The sequence below is a fragment of the Pleurodeles waltl genome, chromosome 2_1, assembly GCF_031143425.1.
Source record: "Pleurodeles waltl isolate 20211129_DDA chromosome 2_1, aPleWal1.hap1.20221129, whole genome shotgun sequence".
NCBI lineage: Eukaryota > Metazoa > Chordata > Amphibia > Caudata > Salamandridae > Pleurodeles > Pleurodeles waltl.
The window spans coordinates 347366742-347394073 of record NC_090438.1 but is presented as its reverse complement, the minus strand read 5'-3'; the positions used below and the strand labels follow the sequence as shown (position 1 = coordinate 347394073).

The following is a 27332-nucleotide window of genomic DNA, read 5'->3' as shown; positions in this document are numbered from 1 at the left end:
TTCAAAAAGGCCATATCTTGTCTTGAACGCTGTTTTCCATTTGTCACCCTCTCTCATTCTGACCAAATGATAAGCACCTCAAAGGTCAAGCTTCGTGTAGATTTTTGCTCTCTTTACTTGTTCCAATAAGACCGGAATTAGGGGTAAAGGATATTTATTCTTGATGGTGACTTTGTTCAATCCCCTATAGTCGATGCAAGTTCGAAGTTCTCCATTAGCTTTTGAAACAAAAAACAAAGGCGAAGCTGCAGGAGACTTAGAGGGGCGAATGAAACCATTCTCCAAAAATTGATCTAGGTATTTTCGTAAATGTTGATTTTCATGTTCTGACAGGGCATACACATGACAGTTGGGAAGTATCGCACCTGGGGCTAGATCAATTTGACAGTCAAGATCTATGAGGAGGTAGGGTCTCTGCTCCTTTCTCATCAAATACATCTTTGTAAGATGAATACTGTTTGGGCAGCTGAATTTCTTTCTCTGCAGCAGTAGCTATGTAAGAGTTGCAGACTTTTGGTACTTGAATCTTTTGTAGACATTGTTCTTTACATAGCACAGATGAGAACATGATTTTTCGTTCTGCCCAATTGATCTCTGGATTGTGATGAGTTAACCATGGCAAGCCAAGGATAATCCCATATTGGGGAGCATGGATCACGTCAAGGATGATTTTCTCTTTATGTTTCTTTCTTTGATTCTTATCTTCACAAATCATCGATAAGTGAATAGTCTGAAGAGTTACTGGACCTCCAGTCAAGAGTTTCCCATCAACTGCCTGGATGATTTCTGGGGTCTTCTTTTCAATACATGGGATCCCCCATGCACGAACCAATTGGGCGTCAACAAAGTTCCCAGTAGCCCCAGAATCAACTAGAGCTTTTTTTAAATAGATCTTTTTCTTCACCTGAACTCTTATTTCCAGTTTAAGATGTCTAGATTGTGAAGGGTCCACGGTGACACCCAAGAGCAACCCTTCTCTGCATCTTGGGTGTTTTAGTTTTCCAACTCGACTGGTGCATTGGCTGCGACCTTCTGAACTGGACCTTGCTTGCCCTTTTGGTTTGATTGGGCAATCTTTGGCAAAATGACTCTTCCGCCCACAATAAAGACATTGTCCATTTTTTCTGCGTAGGTCCTTTTCATCTTTGGTCAAAGGTCTTCTGATGGTTGCAATTTCCATCGGTTCTGGCGTTCTTTCTTTCGGAGTTCTTGAGTCTCTGTTATCATGAATATGCCATGAATATTTTTCAGTCTTTTTGCGCATTCCTTCACGTTCTGATAAACGATGATCAAGACTCAAGACAAGGTTTATTAATTCTTGACATTCTGTAGGTTGTGGGTCGATTTGCGCTAAGATATCTTTTAGTTCCTCTTTGAGTCCCTTGTAAAACAAGACCGCTTGTTTTTCTTCAGGCCAGGATGTCTCGGCAACCAGCCGGTTAAAGTTGGCTAGATACGACACTAGGTCCTGATTCCCTTGGCGTAAATCTAACAATTCACGATCTGCTGACTGTGTTACAGTTCTACAATCAAAAACTCTCTCAAACTCACGAACAAAATTTCTCCAGTTGTACAACAAGGGACTATCTTTACGCACGAGGAATTGCCCAGGTAGCTGCATCCCCAGACAGATATGATAAGAAGAAAGCTACTTTGGACTGGGCATCTGGGAAAGTATGTGGTCTACAGGTGAAGTGTAGTTCCACTTGAACCAGGAAAGATTGAGCTTTCAAAGAGTCACCGGAAAAACGTTCTGGGGGAGCTAAAGGAATTGCGGAAGGGACATTGAGGGAAATGCTTGTCGGATTACTTCCAGAAGTCTGAGAAGAAGTACCTGGCCAAGACACACCTGTGGGACTTTGTTCCTTCTTCTCTACCTTATCTTGTAACTGACTCACTCTCTCAGCTAGGCTAGTTCTCAATTCTTTGGATGATACCACCTCTGCCTGGAGCTGGGTGATAGCCTTGACTAACTCGTCCAGCGTGACCATGCTGAGAACATCCACAAACCACGAGGATAATAATTTGTGGGCTCACTATTCTGTCAGAGTCACCAGATCCTCGGGGTCTGCGCACGTTCCCAACACATCCACCACTGAACAGCTCCAAGACTCTGATAGATAAATCACAGAGGCTAAGAGAATTCAAGAGGGGAAGAGGGGATTAGGAAGGGAACAGCTGGGAAGGAGACCTGTAGTAAGAAAAAGGTTAAAACACAATATGAAAATTACATCTCATGAAATCAATACTAGACTATGACTCTAAGCCTAGTCATTCTGAAAACATGAACAACCTAAGAATTAGGCTTAAAATAACTAAGTTTCAAGATGGCCGGATACCTGTAAGAGAATCAAGATGGATTAAATGAAACTTTCAAATTCAAGTACTTTCCTTTACATGAGAATCAGGAAAAAACATTCTGAATAAGTTCTAAACCAGTCATATGAATCCTTTTTTGAGAATGCATACTAGGACCATGCAATATTGCATCTAGAAACTCTGGTCTTCTGTGTTCTCTTGAAATGTTTCAACACGAATTGCGCACATTGCAGATTTTCATATATATAGTAAACACCATAAAAGGATTGTGCACCATGAGGAAACAAATCACACAACTTGTCAACTCGAATATTACCTAATAAATGTCTTAGAATAAATGGCATACAATGAACAACATGAATTAAGCTCAAAGAGAGAATCGTGCGTCTTGCCGATTCGAGTGCCACCATGTAAAATGTCAAGAAATGGTAGCACGCAATGAATATCAAGGTTAAATCACCATTAAATTCATCGCGCGTCTTGCCAATTCGTAAGCCACGATGTAAATGCCAAAAAATAACAGCGCACAATGAATAACAAGATTAAAGCACCATGAAACAAATCGCGCGTCTTTTGCCAATTCTTAAGCCACCATGTAAATATCAAGAAATGGTAGCGCGCAATGAATAACAAGATCAAATCACCATGAAACGAATTGCGCATCTTGCCGATTCGCAAGCCACCATGCAAATGTCAAGAAATGGTAGCACGCAATGAATAACAAGATCAAATCAGCATGAAACGAATCACGCGTCTTGCCGATTCGCAAGCCACCATGCAAATGTCAAGAAATGGTAGCGCGCAAAGTAATCTGTTAATCATTAAAGAATTAGGCCAAGAATATGAAAGTTCTCGATAACGGCGTCGGGAGGTCAGCCCAACCACCGTCTTTCCGCCCTGAACAAGGATCACCAATGAAGAATGAAGGGCAAAGGCCTGGAAGATCAAATAGGCCACGGGACAGGAGCTCAGGAAGTAGCTGCTGCTCTGCACCGGGACCTCTGAATAGTGAGCACTTGGAGCTGGGCTGGCTCCCTTTTATAGAGTCTTGGCCCAGCCCACAACCACACCCAGGCATGCTGTAGGGAAAGTCTCTGGAAGGCCCTGGAAAGGGACCACACCCTAACACACTCTGAAAGCCTGCAGCAATACATTGCAAATGTACAGTATTTGTAAACACATAAAAAGTAAGTCTTCAGGATTAAACTTTGCAATGCAAAAGGTTAAACAACAACATATCACCACAATGCATAAATTATATTGTTTTGAGAGTGCTGGGTTTTTGCATTCTAGTCGCCAATAGAGCGCGCACTGCCCTGGTGTTGACATGTTTACACCGTTGATCTCAATTTCTTGTGTTAAATTCTGAATTTTGCTGGGGCGGCATAGTACCTGCAGGCTGTTTTTGCCACTCAAGCACAAGACTTGTCCCAAGAGGCAACAGCGGGGTGGCACGAGCATCACAGCTGGTCCTCCTAATCCAATTACTAGCACTTGGGCATTCAGGAACTCCATGCTGTGTGGGGTGGGACTGGTTGTCATGGTTGAGGAAGAACCTCTTTCACGCATAAGCCATACCAGCTTAACACTGGCTGCCTCCGTGCAGTACGTGAGTTCTGCAGCCTATTGCCGATTACACTGCCAGCTGTCCCCTGACCACAGCCGACAGTAGTCCTTGGCAACGGGGCTTGTTGAGGGCATAAGCTTTCACAGTGACGGTGGTGTTCTTCTCTGAACGTCCTCAACATTGGGCATGCACTGGGAGAGGGATGCTGTGGCGTTGAGGTGTTGAGGCTATGTTAAGGTGTTAAGGAGGTTGGAGGCCACAGGATAGGGGGCAGGCAGGTTGGTGGGTGTTTGGCAAGTGGCGGGCGGGAATGTCGGTTAATGTTCAGATGTGAACTTTCCTTGAGGTGGCTTACAATAGCTTCAAGGACCAAGCTCCCTGCACCGCATGGCACCGCTCTCCCACTCCCAACATGTCTTCTCCTGTTTACCCCCCCTGCAGCACTCTGCTCGCTCCGGGGAACTCTGCAGTCCCACGCCTCACCTCGCTCACTCTGAGAATCACTTCCAGGTTCCATATGCAGATTAATGATTTTAGTTAGAATACGAATTGGAAGACTTTGATTGTTTTATTAACAAGTTAGAGTGAATCTGCTCTTTGGAAAGCATTTCCTCTAATTCAGCCCCATACACTTGGGTACCAAAAAATGCATGTGGAGCACTGTGGTTTTGAACCAAATCAATATGCCTATCACATCCATGCAGATTGCGAAATGTAGCAAAGGAAGCACCCCCAGCCAAAGCTTCTGCTCTCATTCCATCAAATGCCACATCTGACAGGAACTCTACCTGTCTTCCCTCTCTCCGCTAGAGTAGCTGAGAAATGTTTTCCCATCTCATCTAAAACACTTCAGAATTCTTCCACTTGTATAGTTTTGAACAATTCTTTGAAAGCCAATAAGACTCCAATATGTAAATAGTACTGCATTTGTCGCAAATCATTAGAGTTCAAATAAGTCTGTAAGGAATAGTTAAAAATGTACTTCAAATCACTTGTCTTTAGAATATATCTCTGTAAGCTATGTCCGTAATACAATCCCTTATGTACTATAGGTCTTGAAGCTTAAAGAATTTGTTTAGTCCTCATAAACAACTACTCTCACACTAAATGCAGACCCGTGTACACATTACCCAATGCCAAATCCACCTATCTATGGGTTGGATTATTAAAACAACATTGCCTGCCATTGATGCTCTGTCCCTGAGACTTGCCACCAGAGAGTCTACTGGTAGCGGGTCAGGAAACATCAAATCCCTATTCACAAGCGTATAAAAAAACAGCATACATTTATTTTATCAGTGCCATTCTCTGAAAAGGACACCCTTGATATATCCTGCCACAGAGAGTTGCACAGAATTCACTGACTTCATCTTTCATTTAAGCCTGATTACAAGTGGATCAGAGAAGTATGTGCTATTTATCACACCTGATAAAATCTAACTCCCAGGGTTTGGGAATTTTTTTTGGTGCATTAATTAATGCTTGTTCCAAGTTTTAGAGGAGGATAACATAGATTTTGATGCTTACTGCATCAAAATCGGCATTTTATGGGAAATACTGTAATGGTTTACACAGTTAAATTAGATTCTGACATTTAATGAAGTGTGAGGTATTTACCAGAAACAGGGGTTTGGCAGGGGCCGCAAAACAGTGCACGCTCCAAAATTGTTATTGTTGGAGATTTGAATATCTGATCAGATTTTCCGCTGTACTTAAGCATTAGCAAGATTCTTGAGGTTTGCATGGCCTTGAGTCTAATCCAGGTAGTGTCTCAGCCTACTCATGATGCAGTTCATGTTGTTGACCTAGTTTTCAGCACTGGAAACATATGACTGAGTAGCCTTTCTCTGCTCCTTAATCTTACCATGTCGATATGCTTTTTCCCTGCATCGTATTACTGGAATTTACACCCGTCAAGAACTTTTTACTTTCACCAGGTGATATACTTATATTTGTGGTATGGTATTCCCCCAGACTGTTTGCCTTAATTCCTTGATTTGGACTGAATAGTTTTTGTTACCTTTAGGACCCTGTGCACTTTACCCCCGGCTAACAAGAGGTAATATTCTTGTGCTCCCTCCCTTAAACATGGTAAGATTGGCATACACCTAATTGCACCTTTCATTTACTTAGAATTCCCTAGTATATGGTACTACTTGTACCCAGGGCCTGTAAATTAAATGCTACCAGAGGTTTGCAGCAGTCATTGTACCACCCCCTAAAGTAGCACTGTACAGCATGTCTCAGGCCTTCCACTGCAGCCTGTAGTGTATTTTTAAAACTGCTATATTGACCTGGCAAAATAAACCATCTGCAAGGCCTAAACCTTCCTTTAATACCTATATGTCACCCCTAAGGTAGGCCCTAAAGGCTCATAGGGCAGGGGACAGGGCATTAAACAAGTAGGACATGTAAGTTTATGTTTAAATGTCCTGACAGTGAAAAACTCCTAACGTTTTTCACTGTAGTAAAGCTGTCTTTCCTGTAGACCACTACAGTGTTGACTTATTACACTTAATAAGTGCTAACTTCAATTTTGGAACAGATAGAGAAATGCTTCTTCTTCTTATTTGAATTGCAATTGAAAGTCCTCTTTAATAGTAAAGTAGGATTTTAAGTTACTATTCTAAAAAATGGCAGTTTTATAATGTTGGCATGTTCTGCTATAGTCCAGGATCAAATGGCCGTGAATGGCTCTCCTGTGGTGTGTTGCGTGTTCTTTCCAGACATTGGGACAAAATGGACTTGCATGTGAGGCAGGGTATTTCTGTCCTGAGCAGGGTGTCCTTGGGGTGGTACTCAGTTCTTTCTGAACTTCAAAGTGTATCCTCAGGGATGTGATCACCCCCTTCCTGACTTCCAAGGGCTACCTGCCCGTGCCACTGACAAATGTAGCTTACACTTAGACCTGTGTCCCCCTAGACAGATTGTGGCCAAACCCAGTAAAGGGTGAAGGTTAAACAAAAGGGGCATTCCCACCCACAGGCTGGCACTGAGTAAAAGAAATAGCACCCTCAGAACCTCTCTCCAGAACCCTCCTGGAGCTGTGGAAAATGACTGTCCTGCTGTCTGAAGGAGGGAGACTAGACCTGCTTGCTTTGAAACCAGGCTACTCAGAAGTGATTCCAAGGGTCAGCTGGCTGACCTCCTGTTTGAGCTGCAGGAACACAACAAGCTTAAAAAGGCCTCCTTGCAACTGTCTAGCTTACCAGCACTCTTGTACCTAACTGATCCCTGCTGCTGTCCTCTGCTCGGGTGAGTCCTGATTTCCAAGAGGTGCTCCCCTGGTCTTGGACCCTTGACTGACATCAGAGTGTACTTCTTCTGCCTCTAAAGAGAACTCCAGGTGGAAATCCAGAAGTTTTGAGCTCCTCACAACTGCGAGTGAACTCTTCGCGCCAAGAAACAACCGTCTGTGACACCCACTAACGTGAAGTTCCAGTGACGACCTGCTATTCACATCACTGTGTGCATCAGCAATGATCGCAGTGTCTCCTGGCAATTTGAAGCTCAAGAAGTGACCTACTCTTCGCAACAAACAGTGAACGCCCATGTGGACTGCCAATGTGAAGCTCCAGCAATGACCTGCTTTTCATGCTGACAGCAAACTCCTTGCAGCCAACTGAGGTTCCCCACATGGGTTTGGACTGTGAGAAGGTAAACTCTTCAGCGAGACTAGCCTGGACCCTGTATCCAACCCATGCTCCTTCACCGTCAGCTTTAACTTTGGCTTTGACCCTGTTCGGTACGACCAGATACCTGCAAGTTGCTTTTTGGTTTTGGTATGTGATTTTTACATAATACTTTTAAAACTCAAAACTCAGGTCTACTTGTTGGATTACTGGAATGTTTCAGGGTGATCTGTCAATCGGGGCCTGGAAAAAGGCAGGGTCTCAAAACACGTTTTCCCCGTTTTGTTTTGATGGGGGACTGCTGCACTCCCTGCAGCCACCCACATTAAAAAAAGGTTGTTGGTGCCCCTGCCACTTCTAGGAGCACCACCAAGAATATAAAAATATGAATCCAAAAAGCGCCAGAGCTTTATTGGGAGCAATGAATAATAAATGAGTGTCTTCTAACACCAATGTATTATTCTTTTTTGCCTATTTTGTGCCCAGCTGGGTTCTCTGGTGCCTGCCCAGGGCACCCACATCACCAAAATGGTTTTAGTCAGCACGAGGAGCCCCAAGGACCCCACGGCCCCAGCCAGCTCCTCGCCTGCACCATTACCAGGTGCTGCCGGAATCTGTAATTTTGTTTCTAAAGTCGCTGCTCAGAGGCTTATCCTGGCCCCCAAATGTGTTGGGGCGAATGGAGGAAGACCCAATGTCTGAATGGCCCCAGTCGGCTTCTCAGCCAGAGATCACTGTCATGGGTTAGACACTGCAATGCTTTCAGGCCCCATGTGATGATGCCCAAGGGGCCAATGTAAAGCCAATGAGACCCCTCCAAAATTGATACATGCCCCACAGGATGTGATCCATGTAGGTCAAAGAGGAGCTGGTGGGGTGTTTGTTGGCATTTCGGTTACCACATTTATAAATGATAGGTCAGGCGGGACACCTCAGTAAGTTTTATGTTGACCAATTGAAAAAAGACCATCCGTCCAATTCATGCTTTACTATGATGAAGTGGTGCTAATAGCATGGTCTGGGAATGCCCTTCACTACTTACTGAAGTCTTCTGAGGAATATTTCTTGAAGAGATCTTACCTCAATGAGGGGAAGTACTAAGTACTCATCATGGTGAGACCTGTGCCCTAAAGGAACAACATTGAAGAAATAGTTAATACATTTGACATGCTTGGCTTTCGTTTTAATAAAACAAGTATATGGTCATTGTCAATTGTAGAAAGTACTCAGAGCATGATGAACTTGCCACACGTTCTACCTGCCTTAAACAAATTTCTGGTTTGAGAAAGCACTGTCTGAACTGTTAAAATCATTCAATGGCCACTTTTAAGGTTAGCGTTTTAAATAGTACTTAATTAACGAGATTCTCAATTACAATATTGCTGATAAGAGCCCAAAGTGAATTGCACACTACTGAGATCTGCCTCTTTATGACTCCTAAAATACAAATTTAGGGTTACATGTGTGATAGGAGTAGCTACATACACTTGCACTATTTTCATCAAAGATTTGGCGAACTCAACTGAAAGAATACCTGTTTTGCCTACATAACCTACGAGCTAGTAATGCAGCCTTTTGTTTATTAGGGATTGAACATATTTGACAAGGGCTGTTGACCTGGACCTATGCTATGTTTGGTCAGATTCTTCAGGTATGCACCAGGCAACACTGCTTATAATCAAGAATAAATATTCTTAGAATGCAAGCTGTGAGATCCTTTCCTTTTTGATAGTCTTCTTGACTCTGACTGTATGTATATAAAAATCTTTCCTGGGCCAGAACAAAATCAGAGATATGATTCACCTAGAAGAACGCAGCCTCTACATGAAATTTCAATTGAATCTTGTGTCTTTGTGCGTTTTTACTCCCAAATGTTTGGCTGACAATTTTACTTTGTGTACTTGTCATGAAAAATAAAATGTGAAGCTGAGACCTATTACTTACTTATAAGTCTCCTGTATTAAGGAACTTTTGAGAAATACAGATTTTAGTATCTTCTCTGTAAGAGGTGACCAAACTGTGCAAGACCACTAAACATGACAATATGCAGTATTACACTGCCTGATTCTTAGGTAGAGAGTAGATGCTATAGAAAAATGTGTCTCCACCAGGTCTGTCAAGCAAGGTTTGAATAGCCTTAGGGCCATATTTATCAACATTTTACACAACACAATAAGACATATTCCTGCTCTTTGCCTGCTCTGACACAGAAACTGCTGCCTATTGCCAACGCTGGGACCTTTGCACTATGCTGCAAGTGTCTCTGTGCTATAGGCACGATTTTGTGCAGGAAGCAAACCTCAGAGGTGTTTTCCTTTTTCTACTTGTGCTGCAGAATGCAGCACATGTAAAAAAGAGACACAAACTAGATAAAATAAAGAAATATATTATTACTCCCCCCCCTCGGGAGGCATAGCATTCTGACGCATTCACTGGTCTGCCAGTAGTGATAAATCTGGGAACGTGCCAAAATCCATGGATGCATGCGTGGGAGCACCCACGCTCCACTCATGGCACACCTCCCTGAGGCAGAGTAGCACAAGGCAGCAGCTTGTGCTGGCTTGTGTTACTTCAGATTTACCAAGCCACACAGGGCCATGCAAGGTGGCCTTGTGTGGCTTGGTAAATCTCATCTAGGTGTTGTGTGACCCTTGCACAGGAGCAACACAAAATATTGACAAATATGCCCTTTAGGGTCTCATAGAGGCTTTGGCAGAAGCAGGAAAACCATTATTAAACAGGCCGATATCCTGTGCTGCCATATGTGTTGTTCCCCTGCCTGTTTATAAATGGGGAGCTGCTTTTTTATTTTGGGATGGTGGAACATCAGCTGTCTCCATCGGCAGAAGCCTTCAGCGAGATGCTCATCCACCACATGACTACTGGCTAATGATTGACAAATTTAGGGCGGGACTTCAAGTTCCAACATTCAGTTTTTTCTACCTTAGACTGCACGGCACTGAGTGGTTCCCGGCAGGAAACGTCAGAAATATTCCTGACATGCAGGAAGAGACTTCAGGATACTTGTTTCCGGTCCAAGAAGGACTTGGCTTGGCAGTTTGGGCTAGACTGCTGGAGTGTCTCAAGAGATTGAGCACTCTGACCATCATTTTATTTTGTGGTGTTGCAATACGTGCACTAAGTGGCTCGGGTATGCCCAGACGTAGATCCCTTGCTCGCAAGACTGCTGGATTCAAGTTAGCCTGGCTGATGGGGAGTGACACCCTGAATGTGGTCCTAGGATGCTTAGTTCCGGTCCAGGGAGGACCTGGCATGGTAGATTGGGCTGCACTGTTTGCCCAGGGAGCAGGGTCAAGACTGATTCGCATATGGCTGGGTCCAAACTGGGGTGATGTGGCGAACAAAATAACAATGGATTAAACCCAGATCTGTGACTTGTGGGGGGGGGTGATTGAAAACTTTCAGTACTCTGCCCATCATTTTATTTTGTGGTGTTCCTATGTGCTACCTAAGTGGCTCGGGTATGGCCAGACATGGGTATCTTGCCACTGCGCCACTGGATTCAAGCTATTGTGGCTGATACCCCAGAACCGGTAACAGGATGCTTGTTTTGGGTCCAGGGAAGACCCGGCTTGGCAGTTAGGGCTAGACTGTTCCCATGGGGAGCAGGGGGTGACGTGGTGAGCGTTTGAAAAGTTTCAGCACTCGGTCCATCATTTTACCTTGTGGTGTTGCTGTGCAGGAAGAAACTTCATGTATTTTGGGGACATTTCTTTTTTGATCTTTAGGAAATAACCTGCATTTTTGGGGTGCATTTGTGGGAAAAAAACAGGCTACTATGAGGTTGTACCCGTTGCACCAATCATTTTTTGCTAAGAAGTTATTCCCCTGCCTTTGGGGGAGCAGTTTTATTGTAAATAACTTATCAACATGCTTGGGGCCTTCCAATACGGCATTCAGGCTGCCATAGTCAACTCTGATGCTACAGGTTTTCCACTTACTGCGGAACTAAAATCAACCCCTTCAGCATGTTTGCTTAACATGCAAAAATTTGTGAATTCATACCATTTTTAAATGCCTAAAAATCACCTACAGAGTAGAGTATTTAAATTATTTAATGCACTGCTATAGCAACTCTCCTTTTAAATCTTATTGTATATATTTTGTTTCGTTTTAACTGTATGTATTACACATACCGGTAATAACTGTTTAAATATGTTTATAAGAAACAAACATATTCACGTCTACTACAATAAATAGTAGTTATTCTCCAACTGATTGTCGGACTACTTCAGTGACAAAGTAGCAGCCATTCACTCACACCTCCATCTCCCATCCACGACCGTGCTCTCTCCCTCTTGGACTGAACTCATTAACATTGAATAATTCTCAGGAGAAACTCAATTTTTGCCTCCGGCTTGTTTGTAACTGCGGCAGGAAAACAAATTAAAATGAGATATGCCTTGACAAAAGTAACTGGGGTCACGGTTTGCAAAGTTATGATTTTCCGTGATCTTAATTAACATTTTCAGTTATCAGTTTTCTCTTCCCACATTTTGAGCTCCCATTTTTTCCTTCTCTTTCTTCCATCTCAGTTTCTTATTTACTGCGTTGCTTTATTTTGATTTCTTTATATACGTTCTTGGCTAACATTAAATGACGACTATATTACCTTGCCCAATTGCTCATTGCTTGAGGTTGCGCTCACATATTTGCACTGGGTTTCGTAGTCTCACGTCTAACATTCTCAATTTTTTCGTGAAGGCAATTTTAATTGGTTTTACCACAACGGGGGTCATAATATGATGAGGGCACACATTTCCTGTTCGTGTCACCGCACACCTTACAACAGGTGCACCATGCCCAAACAGGGAAAGTGCGTCCTATTATGTTGAAGGCACTGCCACCAGGGCATCTGGAAACTCGCGCTACCCTAGGGGTAGCGCTTTCAAGTGAACTACTGAGCAGATGATTCAAAGCCGCTCCCTGTTTCACAGTGTAGTCCTTGTTGGGTGTAACCTATTTAGCAAGGTTAGAGTGAGAAGCTTTTTTAATGATCCCCTCAGGGGCTGAGGAGATGTCGGAGCACAGTCTTGAGGTTGTCTTTAGATTTCAATCACACACAAGGTCACCTAATATAATAGGCATCAGAAATATCTGGCAGGGGCTATGTGTCATGAGAAGCAGTGCAAACCAACCCTGACTGACGTCTCCTTTTCAGAAATAAGTCTCTTTTTAGAGGCAAAACATCCTGAAGTTAGTTCCTTGATTGTTTAGAGCTCCTAATTAAGTAGAACACTTTGGCAACTTGGTAAGAAGTAACATTTGTTAGTAGAAAACCTTTATGTAAATGATAATAATACTATTCAAATCACAACCAGCCCCAATTTTAGCCTGACCTAGGTCTTGAGTCCACACTATGTACATATGGGCTGGAATTTCCATGTACTTGTTATCTGGGATTTCAAACAACAAGCCTCAGAGAGACTGTACTGATGCTAGCTGGAATATACAGTGTTACTATTATCCAGTCTAATCACTAAATAATCCATAATCCATAATAAAAAAGCTGAGGTTCTAACCTCCAGATTTTGAACTTCTAAGTGCTGGATTTTGAGATGATCTCGCTAATCCCTTGACAGATTTTAGCAGCTCAATTTGTAAACTGGTTTGAATGAGGATTATTCATGTTGGAAACAACCTCTAGCAGGTAGCTACTTCACGCCCCCCGTACCCAAAAGTCCAGCTGTGCTGACTATGCTCCTTAGACTGCAAGACATTTTAAGGTGGACAACATGCTTCAAAACCCTAGATCAAGAATAGAAAGAGCAAGCATGCTATGTTGTTTTATTTGGAAGCAACAGACACATTTATTTATTGATATTTTACTTGGCAACCACATAATACCTTGCTAACTCTTCGGACCGCTTCAAAATCCCAGAGCGAGAGAAGGAGTAAGCAGTGGCAAAGCCAATCTGCCTGGCTTTAGTATGCTGGCATATGTAAACGTAGTCATTGACAACATCATACACAGATTCTTTTTGGCACATTAAATACAGCCCTATTAGCTTTGCCAATGATGTGAATTAGGAAACCAAAATGTAGTTAGTTCTGTACATAGTGCTTAAAGCAGATAAAGAAATGATTTCCGCATATTAAATAGCCCTGCTTGAATTTTAATGGAATCACATCATAAAAAGTTGAGTGATACCCCCAAACAGCCAATAGAATTATGTGAGGAAGGTTTGGACTTTTCTGGGTGGCGACAAAGTCCCTCTCTATGCATGTTTGAAAACATTGGTAAAAATATATTTTAGAAAACTTTGCTGTTCTGTCAAGTCAGACCTGAAACAATTTGCATATTCTTAAAGAGACATGCTCATTTTTTCGTTGGTGCTTTGGATAGAACAAACATGCTTCCTTTCAGTTACTTCTGAAAACACTCAAGACCCTGTAGAAATTGCAAGAGAAGAGATTACAATGCACTTTTATATGACATTAAGTTATTTCTGTTATAATACATAGGAATTTGCAATCACCCCTAATTCCAGCCAAGGACAATTTGGGCAGTTGCTGGACAGCTAATGTAAATTGGACTCTAGCAGCATCAGGAAGATAAAGGTAACTTTCTACAATTTAATTTCCCATATATTTAATAAACATCTAACTTTAACATTACATTGTTTTTTATTCAATATAAAAATAGGCAATTGAATGGATTCTGTACCTGGTACAGGTCCAAAGGTACAGATTAAAATGCATAATATGTGGTTTGACGTTTTCTACATGCCAGCTACAACCTGGCCAGTTAGAAAGTTATTTTGGGCCTAGAGTCTGAAGGAACATGCTATTTCTAATGTCACATGTTCCACTCTTCAATATTATGCACCATACTTTGTTGGCAGCAAGGTGAGCTCAAGGTTGACATATTTAATATTTACAATCAGGTTTTTCTTCCTGTCAAAAGTGTGATTATGACAGGTATGTGCAGCAGGGTTCCAGCTGCTGTTGTCAGGCTACACGTGGTGGGTCAGAAACCATGATTTTTGTTTGACTGTAGGGTAGGGACAATAGGTGCTGCAGTCCAAAGTGTCATTTAACTTTCCATGTCACAAATGTATTTCTGCACCATATACTATGGCCGTATAGAAAAGCTAAATATGCCAATCAGGTTCTAATCAATTTTGAAATGTTTTAGAGGTCAGGGTACATAAACTGGGCACTTGGTAGCAGTGTCCCGGTGATAGAATTCAAGATTACAGGTAGGTGAGTCCCATAAAATAATGAAAATCTGGGGGTAACCACCCAGATAGGGATCACTTTTAACAGCCATTATTAACTGTGTTTCCTCTTTGATGTAATTTATTGATTGGTGATTACATTCAATATATTGCTTGAATATATCTGTTTTCTTTGATTGATTCTATTCATGACCATTACTGCTAGATACTTAAATAAAGTGCATTAGTATAGTCCGGACAAGAACCAACTATGGCCTAAATGTTGTTGAAGTGGGTATTTTCAGGAAGAAAATGGGACTTTTTCTTTAAGACTTTAAGGTGAAAAAGCAAGCAGTCATAACTTTAGTGACCTGCAATCTATGGGTAGCTTTGTCATCAAGTAGACACCCAGATTGTTTACCGAAGAAGAGGGTGTAGGGCACCTATCTAGTGTGTCTGACAACCCGGCACTATACCAAATCATGACACTCCCACCTCTAAACCACAACCTCAGTGTTATTAGCATTAAGTTTAAGGCAATCAGCTATGCTGCAAAATTTGTAAGAGAAGTGTGGAAATTGGATCAAGCTGCTGCAGAGTTTCCACTTAGTCTAGGGTTAAGCTGTGTGTTATTCCCACAACCCATGGAAGAAAGTCCAAATGGGCAAAGGGGTTTAGCTAGAAGAATCACATAAAGATTGAAAAGGGTGAGGCTGAGTGGGGATTCTTGGAGGTCTCTGCACGCTGAGCCCAGAAGGGCAGAAATGTGGTATCAAAATATTTTGTCTTTGGAAGAATGATGAATCCATTTCAGTAGTCGCCCCCAAAGCTCAGCCCCATGCAGCCTCGAGATAAGTGCCACATGGGACATGGTATCAAGCAGATAGTTAAATGTGGATAAAAGCAGCCATGCCTCCCTGATCTAGACTCATGCGGAGCTCATTTTGTACTGCAACTAGCACCATTTCAATGCCCTCTGTGGGGCAGAAGCCTTCTTGTGCTGTCCCAAGGAGAGAGTTGGAGGTGATAAAGGTAGAAATATGGGTCCTTCACTACTTTGCCAACAAAAGGTAGCAGTGACATAGGTCGATGTTATTCAAAACTGCACCCTCCAAAGAAGACATTTTAGGAAATGACAGGAGCTCTTTTCTACTCCGAAGTAACTGATGCAGCTTTATCATAAAGAGAATAGAGGCCTAGAAATATGGTGAGCCTCATAGTGGTTATTTGATGAAAGATCTAGCAGGACAAGGACCATCCAGAGAACCTGATTTGATTACTTTAATTTATTGCAGTATGTGATCTAGAGACAATGGAGTAAAATGTTGTAGTGAGCTGTCTGGAGGAGATGTGGATTCTGTGCTGGCAGTATTCAGGATCACCATGGACTAAGGAGCATAAGGGTAAAAGGCATTGTAAATGGCTTGAATCTTTTCCCTGGAGAACGTGAAAAGAGGTTCACAATGTGGGAGGGATGAATCCATGAACTAACTGGAAAACTGTATGATTTTGAATGCTTCTTGAGAAGTACCATTGGCCTTCATGATGCAAGAAGCGTAGAATTGTGCTGGCTTTCTTTTTTCATTGGCTTCACGCAAATAGAATAGAAGAATATTCAAGCTGGTGTGTTACCATAACCACGTGAGATCTTTACCACACAGGTAAGCACTACACAGGCCATTGTTATGCACCAAGACAATTGCTATTGTCTTGTTATAACCAGTCAGAGTTTCCATAGGAATGTGGATTTTTTGCTTTGACATAATTTGGCAAATCTTCCTGAAAATTTCCAAAAAAAAGTTCATCCACCGAGCTCTTTACTGGAAAGTTTCAGGGTGATCAGTCAAGTGGAGGCTGAGAAGAAGGGGGATCCCAAAACACGTTTCCTCTATGCACTTTACTCAGGGAAAATTAGACACGGCTACAACTGAATAGAATTACACCAAATATTGCAGAAAGCTAGATCTTGGTCCAGAAAGTGTTTTTTCGTCATTTGGTGTAAATCCATTCAGTAGTTTATTTGAAATTGAGGAGAAGAAATAATTGTATATATCATGATGTTGAAGATTTGTGGATCCAACAGATCAAAATATTTGATCTAATTGGCTGCCACCACATTAACAAAGATGTGGCTTCAGCTATTTTAAGACTCTGGGATTTTTTTTCTCAGCTCCATGGATCCATGGAGGATCCGCAGATCTATGGCTCTGGGAAAAAGAAATTAGTGGGTTTCCAACTGCTTTGAACCTGAGTTCCGTTGAGTGGGTCTAAGGGTGGGGGGGGGTGATTTTCTATTTTTAGGGGAGAAGGTGTGTATCTCTCTTCCCTGGGCCTTCTTTGGGCCCTAGGAACCCCATTCCTGGGGGCCACTTCATTTCATATTGGAGGGAGGAGTGTGACCACCCTCTCTGAGCCTTATTAAGCCCTAGGCGCTCCATTCCCCGAGCCCGCTGTGTAATTAAAAGAGAGCCCCACTCACTGAGCCTTATTAGTGACAGTAAATCAATATTTACTTTCTCCCTGGGTCCCAAATCAGACTGAGGTGATCTTTGAGGTGAAAACAGGAAGACGGCATTGAATGGTTGGCTCTCAGACCCACAATTCACCATGGATGGTTTTAAAAAATTCAATCTACGATGTAACACACAGTACGTAAATTAAGAAAAGGATTTTAAAAAGTCTTCCTTTCTTCGGCAGGGTATATTTTTGACAAATACGGCCTTGTTCCACCATCCCACGGCTAAAGTCCTATAATCTGTTTGCCAAAAGCTTAATGACATTTTTATCTACCTTGTCTAACAAACAAGATTGGACAGTAGCTGTTTGTGAGAATCAAATGATATATTTTTTTAATTGGAACAGCTGCTGCTTTTGCCCATTACATTGAGCACGCCCCAACTTATTATTATTTTTCTTTAATATGTCAACCAATGACATTTACTTCAGTTCAATGTCAACGGTACAGTAATCTGAGGGCAGGATTTCTGGTCTGGGGATCTTATCACATTTTTGACCAGCCAGAGAGAGCTGAATCTCTATAGAGGAGATTAATTTGGAAGATCGAACTTCCCATTAAAACACTTCCCTTAGGGCTGACTCTATCCCTTCCATGAAATCAGATAGACCATTTCAGGATTCACAGAACCTGATCACGAGGCTGGCGGTGTCAAGACTCTTGCGATGGCAGTCAGGACTGCTGCTGCTGTGGTACTCCGACCATCACATTACGACCCTGGTGGTCAGACCACCAGGGTACTGCTGTCACTGCCGGGATCAGTGATCCCAATGGGCTGACGGTGGCAGAGGTTGGAATCAGTCAGGACGGTGCTTCATGCAGTACGGCCTTGCTGATTACTACCTGGTTCTCCGCCATCCTTTTCATGGCAGTATCACCCCCATGAAAAGGCTGGCAGAGAACAGGTGCAGGGGGCTGCATGGGGACCCTACACGGCATTGGCAGTGCAGGGGCCCTCCTGCCCAGCACCCTCGAAATGCTCACTGTCTGCTGTGCAGACAGTGAGCATTACGAGGGTTCTGGTGTCCACTCCGGCGACACGATTGACCCAGACTCGGTTACAAGCCAGTGATAATGCTGTTGCCACTTTCCCACAGAGCTGACGGGCAGAAACCTTGATTTCTGCCCATCAGCTTAACGAGAAAGTTGTAATGGGCCCAGCTGGGAGGTAGCCAGCATGGCAGCAACCTTCCTGTCTGAAGTTCCGCAGACAGGTCTTCCCATCCGCCGAACTCATAATGAGGCCGACAGTGTTTGTGTAAAAAAATCCCTACTAACCTATCATTCTAAGGTTTTGAAATGGCCATGATGACATGAAGTTGACTGGGGCCATGATGACAGGAGATTCTAATATTCTGCCCCTTGTTTTCCAAATGGCTGGCACATTAGGAAAGGAATATTTCCATTCGTCACTGTTAGCGCGTCAGACATTAATAAGTAAACTTACAAGGGGAAGCAAAGAGGTTGATGAACCTTTTGACTCGCAATTAAGAAGTTCTTACCATAACTCCACTACATGAATCAATAATCAAAGCACAATAATCAACAATCATCAATAATCAATAAATCAATAATCAATGGAGTCAGTAATTATCACGCACCACGACCTTTCAGTCATGAATAACCACACCTTTAGTAAAAATCTAGTATATTTATTTCCCTATATCAGCAACGTTAAGGTCATATAGATTAATCTCAAAATCAAATGAAACACATACAGAAACAACACTGGTTGTCCAAAGCGGTGGAAGAAACGCAATCTAATCAAAGTTTGAACTACAACACATTCTAAAGTTACAGTGCAAATCAATAGCAAAGTCAGCTGCATCAACGGGATGAAATACATGTAGTTAAGCAGAGAAATCCATCAAGCATTAGTCTCTTTTGTCATAAGTCAGGATCCTCAACTAACACCAGCTGGCACTTAAAGACACCTAAAAATCTCTAGTCTCTTCCCTCTGCGGCATTGTTATATCAAAGTCACCTAAACTATCCCCAAATTCCCTATTGGTCAGTTAATCGTATGTTTACACTCTGCCCAATAAAACTACTATACCAAATCTATGAATTCTAATTTTCCTCTGTTCTCATACTGTTGATTGGTTTGTCTTGCGATGTTCTCCTCATCCAGCTTGTCCATTTTGAGACAACCGACTGTGCCGCAGGGGGACAGAGAAATGATTTCATCCACCGCCACTGCCACTAGATACCGCTTCCTGCCGGAGGGTCGCCCCCCCCCATTGAGGACCCGCAAGATCGATCCGCAGGACTGTGACGCGGGATCGTGGACGACCCCGGGAGTGGAGGGGCAGTTTTTGGTGGCCCGGCCCACCAGCTTCCATATTTATCAAAGTTCTGCGGGCTTTGGAAGCAGGGCCAGGAGATCGCGGATCGCCCCGGTTGCAGGGGAGCTGGTCGACTAGCGCGGCAAGCCATTTCGGAATCCCCCGTTTGTTTTAGGAGTCTATCTGCCTGGTGGAGGCCATCGTTCTGTCCTGTTTCCTTGTCTCTGTGGGCTTTTGGGCACCTTTGCGTCCTTACCTCCTCACCACTTTGTCTCTCAGCTGCGGTCAGCTGTCCTGCTGTTGGCAAGGAGCCCACTAAGAACTTGCAGAGAGGGCCACAGAGACAGGGAGCGCAACAAGTTACCATTCCCCGCCGGGGGCCATCTCCTTGCCCCGCCGCTCGCCCCATTTGACGTTCCACTGTGGGCAAGGAGCCCATTTCAGGTACCCACGGAAGGGGCCGAGGAGACCACGGAGGTTGTGGTGGGGGTGTAAGTGGTCCGCCCACGGTCTTTTATACTATCTGACCACACCACTGCAGATCGGTGACTTTGGAGTGGTGTCTTTGGCATCTTGGAGCTACGCCAAATTATATTGCAGTTGGTGATCACGAGTACAGTGAATTTACCATATCTACTACCAACGCCTCTCCTTACTACGTTCAAAGACATTTTTAAAGTCTGTTCAAAGGCTGTGGGCGATATATCGACGATACAGCGTAGCAAATTGGAGACTTTCGGAACTTCAGTCTAAAGAGCCGTAGAGGTTACGAGAGAGGTATTGGTGGCTCGACAATGAAAGCTCGGGGACCTAGCACACTGAAGATAAAATGACAGCAAATAAATTGAAATCTGGCCATCTGGTTTTGGGGAGATCATGTTCAAAAATAAAATCTAGTCCATTGCGCAATAAAATCTTAAATACCTTAGGCCTAAAGTGCCGAAATTGAAATTTTTCCCTATGGGATAAAGAGAAGGTCCCCTTTATTTCTTCAAAGCCAGACTCTTTAGCTCAAAAGGGTTCTCCTTTTGTAGAGGAACCCCTTTCCACTTGTCTGCATCACAAGGAACCAACCCCCGCACATATCTTGGTAAATCTAAAAAAAAAGCCCAGCTTTATCTCATATATCTCCCTCTATTCGTGAGCCTCACATTTCCTGCAAGGTCTCTTCATCTGTTGCAGATATAATTCCCCTTCCAAATCATGACGTGATCAGCTTAACCCCAGCAAAGGAAACTCTATTTCATGATCCTGGCACTGATGTTCTTTTGTCATATATCAACCTGGAGAATCCCCCCGGGGATTTCACCCTTCCTGATTTAGACTTAGAACTTATCCAAAGATATGGATCTCATCAGGAAGCAACTCCTCCCCCGCCATTGCTTCTCACTCTACCTAAGGGATTACAGCTTTTCAGCAGTACACCCTCCAACCACTCCTCTCTTTGTTCCCACCTTTCAACAACACCCGATCTAAGTCTAAACATTAATCCCTTAAGCATTAATCATGATCAAAATACTTTGGTCTCCTCTTCGCTCTCAAGCCTAGAGCGTCTCCTATCCTCCATTTTGAACCTTTTAGAAAAATTTGTTGGCGGGTCCGATTGCATTCTCGATTCCGTAACAGCTATTTTAAAAGAATTTACAACTGCCAATGGAATATATCCTCGTTTTTGCACGCAGCCCTGCAATGATTTCCTAGCACGAAATCACACTATTGTAAATAGTGAAACACCCGCCGGTATTGATTTTTTTCCTCAGGCTGGAGCACCGCAGGTGGGACAACCGCCCACGACTCTCATGCAAATTGAAAGCCCAGTTAACTCGATTAGATTTGTATTAAGAAATTTTACAACAGAGACAGATTTGGAATCGGTCTGCCAAAATTCAGAGACGGCTATGTTTCCAATCTTTAAAGCTCGTTCAAAGGCTAACATCTTAACTAGTATATCGGATATCCCTGAGCAGCCTCTAATACATAAAAAGAAAAAAGAAAAGAGGTCTAAAAAATCTACCCGGAGACACCCCAAAAAAGGTCAGAGAAAGATACGTTTTTCCAAAGTACAATCCGGCCTGCAAGATTCCTTAATCCAGGAGGCTCCAGCTTTACATTGTTGTCTCGCACCTTCTGTTTCTTTGTTAATGTGTGACCCCCACCCACCTATCGGCATTTCCGAAACGTCCAACCAAATTTCACCTTGTGAGCCAACTACTTTCCAACCCACTAGGACAACCTTGAACCCCCTTGTTCAAACTTTTGAAGCTACCACAGGACCCTCATCCATCCAGTCCTGGCTGCAACCCATTACAACAGGACAGGGTCGCTACCCTGTGGACACCTTGACATTAGATTTCCTGCTCTTATTTGACAATGATCTTTTCCTTAATAGATCTCTATTGTTAAAATGTTTTTCTAGTATTGAACCCCTTAGAATGATTGAAAGTAAGGACCTACAAATGTTTTATTTTAAGGTTGCAGATTCTGGTCTGTCGTCATGTGTATCGTTTTTCTCCAATTTGACAGTTAACAAAATATTAATCAATTTGGAGTCTTTACAACGTAAAGGTATTGATGTAGTTCCCGTCTAGAGCGAGAGGGCTTTAAGGTTAACCAAGCGGGATCACCAATTTTCCGATGGTGTGCGGAAACCTTTCCCCTCAGGCATCCTTGTGGCTAAACAGGACACAAACTCTCACACTTTCCAGGACCTAAAAATTCACCTCGGGTCCTATGGCCGGGAAGTATTATTTAGTGTCCTTCCCGTTTGTCCTCCTCCTGATTTAAGTATCAACCCCCATTCTTGGAATTGGTTACCAGCAGTCTTGAGTAGTACTAATACAACCTCTAGACCAACAGCACCACTAATGTAGCAATGAGCTAACCCTCGTATCTTGGAATGTGGCAGGTATAAAGTCTAAAGGGAAAAAAATATTTTTTCTGAACTCTCTCAATTCCGATATGATTTGTTTTCAGGAAACCTGGTCTATTGGGGAGCTTCAGTTTAAAAATTATTATTCCTTCTCTTGTAAGGCCTCCCTCTCAATGAGGGGTCATGCAAAGGAGGGGGTTGCATGTTTGCTGTAGAATAGACTTCACTGGCAGTATGAATGTTATAGGGATTCTAGCAATTTGTTTTTAGCAGTAACATTACACCGCATTGGAATTGGCGCCAAGGTAGTCTCCCTCACTTTGATTAACTCTTATGTTCTGTCCGGTGTCCCTTTTAATAATCTCCTACTAAAGATATTTCTTTACATAAAGGAACTTTGTGACAGGGATCCAGAAACCCAAATCATTATGGTAGGAGATCTAAATAGTAAGATTTCTAACCCGGGGCTTGCATCCTTTTGGGATGAGGAAAAGGAAGAAGCTTTTAGATTACCGCCTTGCATTTTTCCCCACAATTTAAAGTCTGATAAGCATGGGAGGCTCTTTCTAGAATATTTAAGAGAGAAAGATTGTGTTATTGTTAATGGTAGACTTCCATCTGACTCCCCAGCCCATCCGACCCACAAATCGCCTGGGGGTGCTGCAATTCTGGACTACGTGGTAACAAACTATCAGTCTTTCTCTATATTAAAGGATTTACTAGTAGTACAGACTACCCTTAGTGATCACAATGTTTTGGTAGTAACACTTGACCTGAAGGCACAACGCACTGTTTCATGGAGTCTGGCAGGGCAGCACCCCCAGTTAAGCGTTAAAAAATGGTAGAACATTTTGGTCCCCGAATAGTTTTAAGGGGCTTAAAGGAGTCCTGGAAAGTACCCCGAATTCCCTTGGTAGCTGGGTAGGGAAAGAAATGGAGTTTCATTAATTTCATGCAACTGGTTGCCTCAGTTCCTAGTCAAAAGCCTCAGAATAAATATATAGCAAAGCCCCCTCCCCTTTTATTAGTAAACAGAGAAATAAACACTCTAATCTGTAAACAGCATAGGGATTATTCATCCATGAGGCAATCTCAGTTAGATATCCTAAAAAGAAAGAGAAGGAGATTGAGGGCGCACCCGAAAAAGGACGCCACAGATAAGTCCTGGGTTGCAATAAGAGAAGCAGCCTTCTCCGGCCATACTAGGCAGTTTTTGTCTCTGATTGCCGAATTGTGTGGTACAAGAACTAGACCCCTACCAACAGCTATTAGCGAGTCTAGCTGGTCAATTTTTCTATCTGATCTCTATGCCTCAAATGGTACTACTGTGGTAATCCCTCAAACCTGCTCCGACTCCCTTTACTCATATCCAACCCTAAAAGAAATTGAGACCACAATAAAAGGAATGTGTAGTTTCGCAGCTATGGGACCAGATAAAATCCCAATATTGTTAATAAAACATGACATATCCTCCTGGTGTAAGATTTTATTCTCGGTGTTCCAGTATTATTATGAAGTCAGGGATGTCTCTCAGTCTTGGAAGAGTAGTGTCATTGTCCCTTTGTATAAAAAAGGTGATCAAAACTGTCCTATGAATTACCGCCAGATTGCACTCTAGGATGCGTTCGGAAAAATCTTTGCTAAATTTCTACTGTAACAGATTAATGATTGGGCAGAAAGGTGCAAAATTATTCCCTTAGAGCAGTCAGGTTTTAAGAGAAATCATGGCACAATTGACAACATTTCCATTTTGCAAGTAATTAATGAAAAATATGTCTCTCTTAAAGGGAAGCAGATCTATGCATCCTTTATAGACTTCTCTACAGCATTTGATAAGGTTGACCGTGTCCTGTTATGGAAGAAGTTTTGGCATCCTCTTTGATCTCATGGTTGCTCTTTACTCCTCCATCTGGTGCAGAGTTCTGCTAAGGGGTGAACTAGGTCTATCTCATGTTATTCTAACTAAAAATGGCTTAAAACAAGGATGTATGCTGGCTCCATTGTTATTTTCTCTGTATCTTTCAGACTTACCAGCACATTTAATCTCATGTGAGGGTTTTGCTCCCAAATTAGGAAACAGTTTGTTATGCTGTCTTCTTTACGCAGACAACATAATCATTTTAGATCGTACCCCAACAGGGCTTAATAACAGATTAAAAGCCCTTGAACAATATTCTGAAGCGCACTTTTTAAAGATAAATTGCTCAAAAAGTAAAATCTTGTGCTTTCATGGGGAAAAAAAATTAAAGTACTGCAATTTTAACTGGACCATGGGAGCTCAACAGCTTGAAAGAGTAACTTCTTACACATTCCTGGGTGAAATTGTCTGCAGGAATCTCAAAGAAGGAGAGCACATTGAGCATAATCAAAGAAAGGCCCATTCCCAAGCCAATGGTTTGAATACCCTCTATAGAGCAACAGGCAGAAGGCATTTTAAACATCTCTTAGAGGTTTATTGGGTAACGAGACCTCCATCGTTACTGTATGGTATTGAGCATATTGCAGTTTTTAAGTGGATCTTTCTCGATAAACTCGAGGGACGTGTTTTAAGAAATATTTTAACCGTAAACTCTGCCTTCTCTGCACCGTTATTAAGACTTGAGTTGGGCCTGTGTAGCGCTTTTATACAAGGCCTGGCTGCAATAATTCGCTGGATGTTTAATCTGATGACAAGCTGTGACGATTCTTTGCGGTCACTGCTAACAAAAAGAAATACTAGCTGGTCATAAAGTAAAATAAACCATTAGTAGGAATTTCTTATACGCCACGGATCTTTTAAAACTAGATCCATCTGCAATCTTTACCCTTTCACCATCACGGCTTAAATTCACTCTTAGGAAAGCAACTCGGGCAGTGAGTTTTAGCCAGGATAGTCAGGTCTGTATACATAGACAGAATTTCGATATAATAGCTGACTCTTTAAGGCCAGGGGTCACACAGCCTTACCTTACCTGGAATTTGCCTCATGGGGTGAGAAGATTCTGGCTCCTGCTGCGACAGGGGCAGCTCCCCCTGAACACATTACAAGCAAAATGGTTTGGCTCTTCCGCCATTTGTAATCTATGTAATAATGGCATTCAGGATTTGAAGCATGTTGTCTTAATTTGTTCGACCTTACTGCCTTATCGTCGTAAGTGGCTGCGCCCCTTTTGTCTATCTCTTTCACTTAGATCGGCTTCTAATTTATCTCAAGCCTTATTTATCCCGCCAAATCAAATGTTTTGTGCTAGAGTTTTTAACTATTTAAGTGTTTTTTAACTTTGTATTAACTTATTTCAATTTGTTTATCAAAGTCAAATGTATTTGTTCATCATCATCATCACTTTATTTCGGTAGAAATGTACCATAAAACCGCAATACAAAACATTTAAGAAAATAGAAATAAGACATAAAATCATTAAGATATGAGATAATACTCTAAAATCCTAAAAACTTAATAAAACGAGATGCAGTACCTGAATATTTGCATCAATATACAAATATAGTAAGGGCATGCAATATTAGTTGTGCATTGTCTAAGATATAATGCTAACCATGCGTTATATTTCGCAACTGTAGCCTGCGTTGCCTACTACTAATATCTATACCCACATTTTGTCTTTTAAAATTCTGAGTCTAAAATGCCAAATGGATTTAAAAAATGTTGCCAAGGAACATGCCAATAGCACAGATGGATCCGACTTGAATATCCTCAAGGCCGGTAAACAATTCCTAAAGCCCTTTCATTTACATAAAGGGATGATCCAGAGAGCCCTCTGTTTGGAATGTGCATGGCATTGGAAGAGGATGTGAATCATAGATTCTTCCTTCTCACAATCCATTGGGCATGACTTGGACCTATTGGTTGTGTTAGACCATTTATAGGTTAGGGTACACAAAGGAGACCCTATTCTAATTTTGATAGACAGAGCACGTGCAAGTGGAGAAAGTAATGTATCCATAAAGTGCTCAAACTCGTAGTGACATTTGGTTTGTAAAAAACTGCCGGTCATAGCAGAAGAAGAGGCTTCTACCAAATGCAAAGTTTGGACATTAAGCCAGAATGCATCCTTCAATATCTGAATAGCATTTTTTGGAATAGATGAAGGGTCCTTCCAATAGTTCCCCAGGCCAAGAGAAGAAAAGGCCCGCTCTACATAAGTGCACCACTTGATTTTTGAAGTAGAATTGGTGCTCACCAGGTTGATCAGCCCAAGTCTAAATGGAATGAGAGAATCTAATGACCAGTCGGATCCAAAACAACAATGGCCTTAGGGCAGCAATCTGGCTAATTCGAAAAATATTTAAATCCATTCGGATTGGTAAGGATGGGGTACTAGGAGGAACTCTTAACAACATCTTTAAGAAATAATTTTCCACCCTTACCAAATCCTCCAGGTTGCAGTGGCCCCACAGCTCAGCTCCATATAGCCCCCCCCCCCCTTGCTTGAGATTTGTATATTTCTAGAGTGGGGGTCATGGCAAATCTGGGGGATCTGGCTGCAAATCTCACAATACCCCCCACCCTTTGTTTCAAACACATTACTGATTTCTGGAGATGAGCATGCCATTTGTGTAAATTTTCCAGTTTTAGTCCTAAATAATCAAAAGCACCCACTCTTTCCAGTGTGACACCCTCCAGATGAATGGGTCTCTTCATCTTTTGCTTTTTATCCCCTAACACCATGTATTTGTTTTTTGTTGAATTGATTTCTAAGCCATGCTCTTTGCAAAAGGCCACAAAAATCATGAGCAAGTTAGAGAGACCAGTAGCCGTCTGTGACATTAATAAGGTATCATCAGCAAATAGGAGGCATGGGAACTTTTGCCCTCCCAATCTGGGGGCATCGCTAGAACATTCCAGAAGATAGGGGATGCATGCACTGATGAATAAAAGAAATAATGTGGGAGTAAGTACACAGCCATGTCTCACGTCACGGTTTGTGGGGAACTCCAATGTTAGCTCACCTTTCAGGCCCCATCGG

General features: G+C 42.4%; 1 long non-coding RNA gene across 1 annotated transcript in view; it reads left to right on the top strand.

Annotated features, from left to right (window-relative positions):
- The window catches only part of LOC138258837 (uncharacterized), a 120746-nt gene that overhangs the window by 12396 nt on the left and 81018 nt on the right, over positions 1 to 27332 (top strand). The window contains exon 2 of the long non-coding RNA XR_011198588.1: positions 14005 to 14100. This is a non-coding gene — a long non-coding RNA (uncharacterized lncRNA). The remainder of the gene's footprint in view (positions 1 to 14004; positions 14101 to 27332) is intronic.